This window comes from Petaurus breviceps, unplaced genomic scaffold (assembly GCF_028583685.1).
Source record: "Petaurus breviceps papuanus isolate PSGF00001 unplaced genomic scaffold, PetGlider_PUasm1.0 90769, whole genome shotgun sequence".
In the NCBI taxonomy this organism is placed as follows: Eukaryota; Metazoa; Chordata; class Mammalia; order Diprotodontia; family Petauridae; genus Petaurus; species Petaurus breviceps.
Window position 1 is genome coordinate 14,554,660 of NW_027187341.1, and position 12,037 is coordinate 14,566,696.

The following is a 12,037-nucleotide window of genomic DNA, read 5'->3' on the forward strand; positions in this document are numbered from 1 at the left end:
TCTCTATTGCCGTGTCCTTTCTCCCTCTTCACAGACATCTTTAGTGACCAACTTTTCTAGTTAACCATAAGTCAAGGGCCAGAATATCTGCTAGCGTGGTCTGTAGTACCTAACAGAAAGGATGCATGTTGGTTTAGGACTTAGAAGGAATTGGTCCTTGCCAACATACATCACTTTTGCATCTTATAGGTATTTTCAACCGTGTTCTGGCCATCCTTGTGAACCAGTCAACATTGTGCTTCATATCCTTTGAGCTAACGAGTTCATTAAAAAGTTCCACATGCCTATGTTTAATAGACAAAGCATGGGTGGTCAATATGTATGCTCATAGGAGCCGCTAATATTTTCCGTGAGTCAATTACAAAAAGAAAATGGATACTAAAATTCTTTCAAAATAGAGAAATCTAAATTTCACATTTCATTGCATGGTTCTAATATGGCTGTAGTTTGCCAGTGATTGCCAACAATTGCCAACTATAGTAGCAGCTTAGTTAATCTGTGATTAATGACAGACGGGTTCAAACCCCAGTGACATACCCATCATAATCACTTTTAAACAATCCATCAGAAACTGTTTTGATATAGTAAAATTTGCTTAAAGTTCAATATTGTGGGAGATGAGTTACTAAACACTGGAAGAGACTCAGGAAGGTTTCTGGGTATTTACATTCAAGTGAGAATTTTGTCTGTCTAGCTGGGTGGCAGAGAGGATGGCATACTGCCCTCAGAATCAGGAAGACCTGTGTTCTAATCCTGATTTAGACATTTAACTAGCTGTGTGATCCTAAACAAGTCACCTGCCTGAGGCTCTGGTTCTCCATCTGTAAATTGATGGCTTGGGGTTGCTAGCCTCCAAGGTCCCTTCCAGCTCTATGCCTATTTTTACAAGAAGTCATGAGACCGGATTAAATACCTGCTTCAGTGAAAAAAGGTGCTGAGTTTGGAGTCTTCAAGTGATAGCTCTTAGAGTTACTAGGTGTGTGATGTTGGAAGTACCATTTCTGTGCAGTGGAGGGAAAACAAAACAAAACAAAAAATGCTGGATTTGGAATCAGAAGGCTAGGGTGGGAATCTTTTCCACCTGACACTTCCTTGGAGATCTTATGCAAGCAGCTATTATGTCTTTGCTGTTTCTTCCTGGACAATGGAGGTGGGGGGAGAATGACTCCTGAGACACAGTATAGTTCTAAACCAATGAAACAATGTTCTGATATTGTAGTGGCTTTTGGCCCACTTACTCTGCTTCCCTCCAACATTATGGTCCCACCCCTTCACTATTGGAGCTTTCTCTGACACCTTAGGGTTGCCCAATTAGGACCTCAGGTCCTGAGTCTAGTCAATCAATGGTATCCCATCGACCTCTGCTTCCTCAGTGGAACAGATTTAGTGTTAGGTCCCAGCTATGTCTAACCTCCTTGAATAAGAGTGAGGGAAAGAGGACCACCTTGAATTCACCTTAGCTTTGTATGACCAAGTCTCTGCTACCACTCTCCACCCACAAATGACCCATTCTCATGGTAGCTTTTTTCTTGCTTTAGGTATTACCAGTTATGATTTTTTAAAATAAATAAATAAACTACCTCCTCCACCTTCTTCAAACCTCCTGCTTCTTCCTAAGGGCCCATGACATTCCTGATCTCTGGCCCTTTTAGGACATTTTTAGCTTATCAACCCCGGACAAGGGGTCTGAGACCCCCATACTTTGTAGCTTCCTCCTAAGCAAGGGCTGGGAGCACAACCCTTACCTCCTAAAGACCTCCAAAGTCTCTAACCTATTGGTTCTCAAAGGGTGATCCAAGTACTCCTAGGGGTGCCAGAAACCATTTCAGGTGGTCCTGGAATAAAAAAACTATTTGCATAATAATACTAAGATGTTATTTGCCTATTAAAATACTCTTTTGGGGGTGGCTAGGTGGCACAGTGAATAGAGCACCTGCCCTGGAGTCAAGAGGACCTGAGTTCAAATGCAGCCTCAGACACTTGACACTTAACTAGGCTTAACTCTAATTGCCCTGCCTTCTCCCCTCTTTCCTTTTCCATCTACCTGTTTATGTGAGGTGGAATTTTCTTCATATACTTCAACCAAAACAACATGTCACAACAGTTTGTCTGGAGAAGTTAGGCTCTAGAGGGATAGACCTGGACTCAAGATAATCTCAGTTCAAATTCAGTCTCAGATACATAGTGACTGTACGACCCTGGGCAAGTCACTTAACTTCTGCCTGTCTCAGTTTCTTCATCTGTAAAAGGAAGATAATGATAGTCACCTCCCTCTCACAGTTGTTTACGTGGATAAAATGAAATACAATCTATAAAGTGCTTTGCAAACCTTCAAGTTTTATGCAAATGCTAGCTATTACATGAAAATACAGCTGTCTTCTATTAAGTCAGACATTAAAGAGATTTGCAAAAATATGTAAAACCATGCCACTCTTTATACTGATTTTTTGTTTAGTTTTGTTTTGGAAAATGGCTAACATGTAATGAGTTTGTTATTTTGTAAATGATTTGATATTTTATACATTTATCAGTTTTAATTTCTGATATAGTAGATATGGACATAACACATATAAATAAAAGCTATTTAGGGTCCTCAATAATTTTTTAGAGTGTAGAGGGGTCCTAAGACCACCAAATTTTAAAACCACAACTCTGACAAATGAACTAGACCTCAGGGGTGGGGCCATACTTGAGGACCTAGAGGGCCATATGTGACATCAAGGCCAAAGGTTCCCCAACCCTAGCTAGACGCCTTCCCTGAACCTCCAAACAGAACTTATAAATATAATGGAAATGTTTCCCCTTTTATTATGCTATTATCCTGTTAACCTATCATTATAGCTTCTATTATGAAGTAAGTAGTAGGTGATATTTCTTGTAGCTTCTAAACAGAATGGGTCAGATGATCAAATCAAGCCTTTCTGAGTTTTCTACAAACAAATATAGGAAGGGCTGGAACCCTCCCATCTACCTCTCATGCTACACGTGGGGGAGCACCCTTAACATACAAAATTGGGAAGGGACAAATGGGAGGAGGAAGGGGGCACAGGGCACGAACAATGAGCATTGAGGAAACCACCTGGTTGGCTAGGACTTCATCAAGGGGATTTTTTCATCTCCTTGGTGAAAAGAACAGAGGAAGCACCTGGATGGCTGAATTGTTCTCTGTGGTTGTCCTTTCTATCCTTGATGCTAGGCCAAGGCTGAAAGGGAGGTGAAAAGTTCAAAGCTCAGTCTGTGCTGGAAAAGGGCAGCCAGCACTGTCCATGCTCTGCCCAGAGGGCCCCACAGGCCTGGGGGCAGCTCAGCCTGAGCCGGCCCTTTCCGAGCATCCTTACTTTGGTTAGCTCTCCCAGCCAGGGCCCCAGCTTTGAATGAAGGGGCCTAGGCTGAGCCAATCCTTTGATCTTCCTCTCTCTATCTTTGTTACCACTGGGCTCCACTCAGTGCATGGTCTTATCCCGAGGTAAAACCTGTTTGAACTCTGGGGGTTGTGGGAGGCTAATAGGGAACTTCTTCATTTTTGGCCTAGATAATCACTTAGCGTAAAGCCTTGGGCAAGGCTACCAAGATCTCTCTGGGATTGACTGGCTAATTATTGACTTCAATTTCATGCCCCGGTTTTTTTTTTTTGTCAGTTTTACTTCTGAGGGGTCCAGAGTCAAGCTGTACTTCAATGGAAAATGTTCAGTTCTCATTCATCAGCTGTTTAAGCATTTTTTTCCCCTCACTTCCTACATGAAGAGAGACTTAAGTCACAGACCCACTGGGCAAAACAGCATGGTCTTGCCACTGAAGCTGGAAATTTTACAGTTCACGCATCAGAACAAATGTAATTGCTGCAGATAGAGAAATTCGGAAGGCCCTGAGTTGCCAGGGATCTCTAGGAATCCTTTTCTTTCTCCCTGTGGCCTTTGAAAAATAAAATTTGCAGCATTGAAAGCCTTGTAAAGACCATGTAGTTTAATAATAACTGACATTTACAGCATCCATCCTCTGAGTTAAGTGTCTACTGGTGTTATTATCTCTGTGTTACTTATACACAAGGAAACAGGTTTGGGGAAGATGTGACATGACTGTTGGAGGAAGAATTTGAACTCGGGTCTTCTTGATTTTCTAGGTCTGGTGTCAGAGGAACCTAGATGGTGTAGAGTGCATAGAGTGTGGACTAAGAAGTTCCGTGCTCCCCACTTATTAGCTGAGTGACCCTGGCCAGTCACTTAACCTCTGGGCTTCTATTACCTGATTTGTAAAATGGGCATACTTATAACACTTACTGTGTAGAGTTGTACCAAATGAAATAACATACGTAAGAACCTTTTGCAGACTTTAAAAGCACTATATAAAGTTGTTATATAAATGCTAGCTATTATGGTTATTTGTTAGAAGCTATAACTAGCATTTATATGTACCAAGCACTGTGCTAAGTTCTCAAAATGCTATGTAAATGCTCATTATTATTATTTTGTTCGATGTTGTAGCTAATCATTTATATAGCCACACAGTTGTATATGTGCCAGGCTAAGGGTTTCACAAACAATATCTCATCTGAGCCTCACAAACAGCCCTAGGAAGTATTATCCCCATTTTACAGTTGAAAAAACTGAGATAAACAGGTAAAATGACTTATCCAAGGTCACACAGCTAGACCATCTCTAAGGCTGGATTTGAACCCAGGTCTTGCTAACTCCAAGCCCAGTATTCTTATCTACTGTGTCACTAGCTGTCCACCATGCTAAGTCTCTGGAAGCATATAGGGTGTTAAAAACTTTTAATTTCTGTTTATCCTCCCCATCTCCTGTTCTATGACTTGTTCAGTCAACCAATAAACATTTATTAAGTGCCTACTATGTGCCAGGTACTGTGCTAAGAACGACCCCACTAAATATTTGCTATTCAATCACATAATGAAAAATTTCTGCTGCTAAATACAATGGAAACATTGCTTTCGACTCTAATAGAAATACTCAGAGACAAAACATGAAGTATGGATTTGTGGAAACTAATTTGATTATATTCCAATGGTAATTTTTTTTGTTTTGGTCCAAATTTGTGATTTTATTGGGGGTAGGGAATTTTCTGGGGAAGAAACTCTCTTTACCAACATAGTAGCTGTTCCACTCCTTAATGTCTTAAGACACTGAAAGGAGGAACTGAGCTAAGTACTTGGTAGAACAAAAAGGTCGTTTGACTTGCCTAGGGTCACACATCAATTATGTGTCTCAGATAGTCCTCCAACCAAAGTCTTCCAATTTCTGAGACAGGCTTTCTTTATATTCCCACAGGGATAATCTCGCATTTCCATGTCTAGTACAAGGACGTGACCAGAATGAGACCGATATGGATTGGTTAGATCACAGAGAAGAGTCGATGTATTTTCTGTTGAACAGAAAGGTTACCTTGGAGAGTTGAGTTGCCCTCCAAGTTTTAATCTTGGAGGATTAAATGATTGACTTTTTATGATATATCCATCAGATACATTCCTAGTGGACAAGATGCACTTTAATGACACCCCATTCATAACAAGAAAAAGAATTCCAGGCAACTCCTCATCATTGGTGGCCAACTACATGGGAAGAAGAGAATGAACAGACAGGTAAGTGAGACTGGAATTCAACAGTGATAACACAAGGCTGAGTGGTCCTTTGCCACATTATCCTACTCTGGTGACAGGGAAGAAAGGAAATTAGGAAGCAAAAGGTCCAATTTGAGAAGGTATCGGAAAAGAGAGCCATATTGGCCAGAGGAAAAAAAAATAGAACTGTCTAGATTGCCACATAATACAAGAGGAATTCTCTTCCCGTATTCCCCCTTTACAGAATTCCACAACTGTGAGGTCCCCTATGGGGGAGTGTAGCCTTCCCATCTGTAGATGGGCCTTTTCGGGAAGCAGGATCCCAGACTCGATTAACTGGTACAGCAGACCAATTGTTCCCAATTGTTTGTGTCATGATTTAATTGTTGTAGTATGAGAAGGGCTCTGTTTTCCTCGGGGTGGTAGAGTGTGGGAGAGGAAGGAGGCACATAAGAAAAAGTTTATAGAAACAGCCCTAGGTTAGGAACAATTAATTTTATTTTTTATGATGTGGGAGGAGGAGGGAGGGAAAACTGAGCGGGTTGAGACAGACCATGTCTTCAAGGACGTGGATTGAATCCAATCTAACTGGAAAGCATTATTTTCTCACAGCAGTACAGAAGCAGGCCCTAAAAATGCATTGCTGAGGAGAGTTTTGGGGTAGAAAGCTAGACTCAGAGTCAGGAAGACCTGAATTCAAATCGTGCCTCAGAAACTTAGTAGCTTTGTGACCCTGGGCAAATTCCTTAATTTCTCATCTTGTTTCTGCATCTATAAAAAGGGGATAATAATTGCATTTACCTCCTGGGGTTGTTGTGAAGATCAAATAACATTTAAAATACTTTGGGAACCCTGAAGTGCTAAATTAGTGGTAGTTATTTTTATTATTATTGCAAAGGATCAGTATCCTTGCAAGAAGCAGAGACAGTCAAATCTTAATAGATTATCCTGTCTGTCCAGTTATAGGGTCTCTTGGTAGTTCACAAGCTGGAGCCCAGTTCCATATTGCCTCTTTATGTCTTAGGGACAACACTTCTTGCCTCTGTGACCAGCACTAAATACCTTTAGGAGAGGTACTCAAATAAGTTTTAACAGATGATGGGTAGGGAGCAGGGAGGGACGTTGTATCTCCTCACAAGCTGCAAAATTCAAGACTTGCTTCTCACAAAGACAACTCTCTTGACATCCCAAGCTGGGTTTGTTGCTAAAAGGCACGTCCTTTGCCAGTCCCTGGTTCCCCCCTTTCCCCAAAGATGAAGCTCATCTGTAAAAAGAGACCCATCCCAATTCGCAACATTCTCATCATAAGGAAAACAATGGGGTAAGTCTAGTAATGGAATGAATAGGGGCTTATTCAAGGATCTAACTCATCGGGCAAAGGAAGATTGGGACCTTTTGTCATGGCACTAGATTTGCATTCTTTCATTTTGGCAAGGATGGATGCTCACTCACTTTCATACTGATGTGATCACTTTGTAGACATTGAGGGGTATGTTATTTGCTAATCTGTTCCCACATTTTTCAGGTATGGTCTCACTAGCTCTCCCATATCTACATATGCAGCCCCCCTGCATCTCCTTCTGTGTTTTTGTCCCACATCACCTACTGGACATTTCAAGCTAGATGCTCTGTGGTCATATCAGACTTGTTATATTGAAAACAAAACTCATCATCATCTTTCCTCCCAAACTGATTCTTCTTCTGAACTCTCCTATTTCTGTGGGATACCACCAAACTTCAGTCTCTTAAAATTCGAAAGCTTAGTATTAGCCTTTACTCCCTCACTCTCCCTCAGCCCAATATATCCATTCTCTTTTCGATCTTGTCATTTCTACAGCCACAATAGCTCTTGCATCTGAACACTTATTAATGACTCACATGGCTCCTACCCGAGTTCAAGCCTTTTTCGGGGTGCCTAGTATGTAATAAGTACTTCATAAATACTTTATCTATTTGTCACCTTTCATCTGGACTACTGCAATAGCTTTATAATTAGTTTCTCTCTTTTCAAGTCAATTAAAAACCCCCAAAACTGTGACTTCCTATCTCAGCCAGGCTGGAGGTACAGTGGAGGTACCCACCACTTCTCTGCAGGGAACCTTTAACCTGTTCTGTCCTCAACCTGGACCAATTCACTCCTCCTTAGGCAGGCTGGTGCCCCTATCCCCTCCCCCCCCCAAAGGCTCACCACATTGGGGGCAAGACTTAGGGTGAATGCTTCATCAGCTTTAGCTTCCTGCAACTCAGAACTCCTGAACTCAAACAATTTAGCAGCCTTAACCTTCCCAGTAGCAGGGAGTGTAAGTATGAACCATATAAGTGTGCATAGCTTCAAATCCATTCTTCACACAACTACCAAAGTGATTTTTTTTAGAGGGGGGAAGGCAGGGCAGTTGGGGTTAAATGACTTGCCCAAGGTCACATAGCTAGTAAGTGTTAAATGTTTGAGGCTGGATTTGAACTCAGGTCCTCCTGACTCAAAGGCCTATATGCTCTATTCACTGTACCACCTAGTTGCCCCAAAGTGAATTTTTAAAAACATCTGCTTGGTCATATCATGCCCCTACTCAATAAACTCTGGTGGCTCCCTATTGACTCTAGAATAAAATATCAACTATATTTTTAAAGTCCTTCATGACCCAGATCCAGCTTACCTTCCTAGCATTATTAAACATTATTCCCCTTTCCTCACTCTACAATCCAGACAAACTGACCTTCCTGTCTTTTCTTCAAACAGCACCCTCTCCCTACCTTTTCTGTCCTCCATCCCTAAAATTCTCTCTGCTCAGCTTTGTTTCTTGGAAGAGAATGGAACATACTTTCTACGGTAGCCTTGTTTCCCTCAAGACTAAGTTCAGATATCTCCTTCATAAAGCCTAATCACTGAATGGGTGTTACCTTACTCAAAGGGAGAAACTGAAAAGACCTTACCTAAAAGGGCCATCTCCAGTCATCCTGATGAATATCAGGTCACTGGACCCAGATGGCTTTCGAGGAGAAAGTGAGGCTGGTGACCTTGCACAGCCCTCCCTCACTCAAATCAAAGTCAACTGCAAGCCATGTCATCATTCCCTGATGTCATGGTCCTCCTTGAGAAGGAAGGACAAACAAAACAACAGATATAGTCTGTGTTATAGACAGTAGTACTACTAGCAGAGTGGGCCCCCAAGCACATTCTAAAAGCTTCACACCTTTCTCCTGAGCATAAAGACACCTATTTATTCTCTGGGTTGAGAGATTTGTTCTCATGACTGCTCACTCCAACCTGCCTTCATCCTGTAAAGTCTATGTTTGCAGAGAAGCACCACCATCTTCTGGTTATATTCAGATTCTTTCAGGGTCCTAAGGATAATCCTGGTTGAAATATACCACTTTAGCTCTTGGGCTTCCACAAATGTGTTTCTATTTGCACTAAACAGCCATTCACAGTAATAACATTTTTAAAAGATTTTAAACATAACCATTTATTTAACACAAAACTAAATAATATTACAGATACAAATATATTAAAATAACTATATAATGATAATAATAAACACATTGTAATTCTGCATACACCTGGGTCACATTCTCCCACTAATGTACTAAGTATTTGGGGTAGGGGGAAGGATCATGGGCAAACACTGAAAGGAATTTGGAAGGAAAACACATAAGGGAGGAAAACTCATGTGCTCAGAATAACTTAAAGTTCTGGGGTTTTTCAGACTTTGATGTCTTTGGTTTATTCAAGGAACATCTATAACATGTAATCTCTACTCTGCTAACTACTTGTCTACTGGTCTTTACTACTCTCCAGCCTGGCAAATATTCTTCTTTTCTATATTTGAATCATGATGATATTTAACAAGTTTCTTCAACTTTGTTGTTTCAGTCATGTCCAACTCTTCATGATCGATCCCATTTAGGGTTTCTTCAACTTACAATCACCTTTAAAAGGACATTGGAAAAGTATTATACTATTAATTTGAATAACTGCTCTTTAAGCCAGGAAACTGAAAAACTCATCAGGCTGGCTATCTCTGATCTATAAATGTGAGCCTATTCAATCACCAGGATGCCTGTCTTCTCCAATTAGAACAGCAAAACATCTTAGGTTAACAATGAGCCAGGTAAATAAGCCTAGCCAGTTCTTTACTCACCAGAATTATATGTCCTCTAATTAAATCTTATCATCAGCTACAAAACCTTTTTCTCCTATTGGCCTTTCTCTCTTAAACCAGAGGTAGCAATTCTTTACTAAGCATTCATTGGGCTTATTGCTTATTAAAATAGGTGACAGACTTGACTCACTTCGTAGGTTGGAAAATATTTCAGAATATCTGCCATCTGGTTCATTGAACTTCAAAGCAACAGAGGTTTTTTTTTCCCTAGAAGAAAAAAAAAACACAAATTTAACATGCCAGTCAAAGACAGGCACATTGGTTTAACATTATGGGGGAAAAACAGTTTCTCTAAAATTGCCTTCACAAAAAGTAATGTTTACACAACATTTTGTAAAGGAACAGATGTGGAATTCATAACTTGTGGATGCAAAAATGCATCTCTTGCTGTCCACTGCTTATTAGTTTTGTTTCCAAAGGTGAAGATGAGGCAGGTAGATACTTGAAGCAATGATAAAACCTGGTCAGGAACTGGAGCTATGATTTAATTAGCATAGAGATTCCCAGGGAAGGAGACTGAGGGATTAAGGGACTAGATCAAAGTGGTTCAGTCAATGGTGTCAGAGGTAGGTCTTCGAACCCAGGCTTCCCAACTTTTTTTTCTTCTTTTTTTTTGGAAGGGGGAAGGTAGGGCAATTGGGGTTAAGTGACTTACCCAAGGTCACATGGCTGGTTTTTTGTGTTAATTTTCTGAGTTCAGATTTGAACTCAGGTTCTCCAGACTCCAGGGCCAATGCTCTATTCACTGCACCACCTAGCCGCCCCCAGGCTTCCCAACTTTGGCGCCAGCTCTCATCATGTGGCCTTTCCATGGTAAATTGATCAATGATCATAGTGATATTTGACAGCAACCACAACAATTTGAACTACATGTAAAGTATAATCTGAAAGTGTTACAAGCTAGTCGACATATATGCATTGTGAATCTTAGGATTTTATACCAAGGTGAGGCAACAAGCACTGTGGGTTAATAAGGATGTTGAGGAGATAGGGATGTCCTATACAAGTCTGGGAGGTTGAAGGAACTGGGAATGGTTATCCTCAAGAAGACTTGGTGGGGAGGGGATAGCCATGATAATTGTTTTCAAGGGCAGTCATTTGTCTCATGGAGGAGGGTTTAGGCATGTTCTACTTAACTCCAGTGAGCAGAACTAGAAATGGTAAAAGTTTTATAGAGTCAAGTTCAGGCTTGATGTATACATTTTTCTTTCTACCAAGCAGACCAGTTCAAAATGATCTGCCTTGTGGGAAAATGAGTTGTTCTTCAGAGGAGATCTTCAGATGAAGACTTGTGACCATCATCCGGAGTATTGTAGAAGTGATTTAAAAAAATTGCCAGGCGAGCAGCTAGCTTGATTGTGGACGTTCTTGGTTTGGCCCTGGGGCTGCCTGCCTGGGCTGCTTCCCCTAGTCCTGCTTCAGGCTCAGTCTCTCGAGCAGGCACTCGCCCAACCCAGATAGGGGGCGAGTGGCTCAGGGTGATCAGGTGGTCGCCTCGACGCTTCAGCAGCTTCACCTCCTCGCCCAGGTAGCCGCTCTCCAAAAAGTCGCAGAAGTGTGCATCCCCTTACTAGGGCGTGCTGCTTCAGGAGCGCCTGGTTCAGGCCCTTCTCCAGGTTCAGGACAGCCTGCAGGGTGTCCAAGCTGCGTCCCCACTCATCTCGGGCAGGTTTCTGCACAGCCTGAAGGAGGACACGGCCCCCACGCTAGTTCTGGAGCCGCACAAGGCACTCGGCGCCCTCGAGTTTGTCCTTCCACAGCTCATGGGAAAAAGGCGACACCCTCGGCACGGCGAAATCGTCCCGGTGGAAATAGAAACCCAAGGACAGGTGGGAGTAGGAGGCCTGCAGGTACAGGTTGGCCCGGCGGTTAATAGCGGCCTCTGAGAAGTTTTGGCGGATCTGGGAGCTAGAGTTCATGGCACCAATGGCGAAGGGAGGAGGCGGCTGGTCTTCGAGGCCCGGGCTGGTCCCGGAGAGGCTGTAGAAAGGTGAAGTTCAAAAGCGAGGGGAGCTGGGGGACCCCGGATCTGTTCCGTCCAAACCCTGTTGAAGCAGGAACCAGAGCCGGGTGACGTGGTGCCAGAAGTGATTTCTCTATGGGTCTTGGTTGGACTAGAATGCTCTCTGGGTTCCTTTTCGGCATTGGGATTCTATAATTCTGTGGCAGCATTCCCAGTTAAAGCACTTTAAAAGTAAAGAAGGAAAGCCAATTAGACAAAAATATACCTCAGCTCTCTTTGTTTCCCGCCTTCCCCAACATACCCCCTATACTCCTGCACTTTTACTCACACTAATCTTTA

General features: G+C 42.1%; 1 pseudogene; it reads right to left on the minus strand.

Moving 5' to 3' along the window:
• Positions 1-10,965: 10,965 nt before the first annotated feature.
• Positions 10,966-11,822, minus strand: LOC138146761 (ferritin light chain pseudogene; annotated as a pseudogene).
• Between the last annotated feature and the right edge of the window lie 215 nt (positions 11,823-12,037).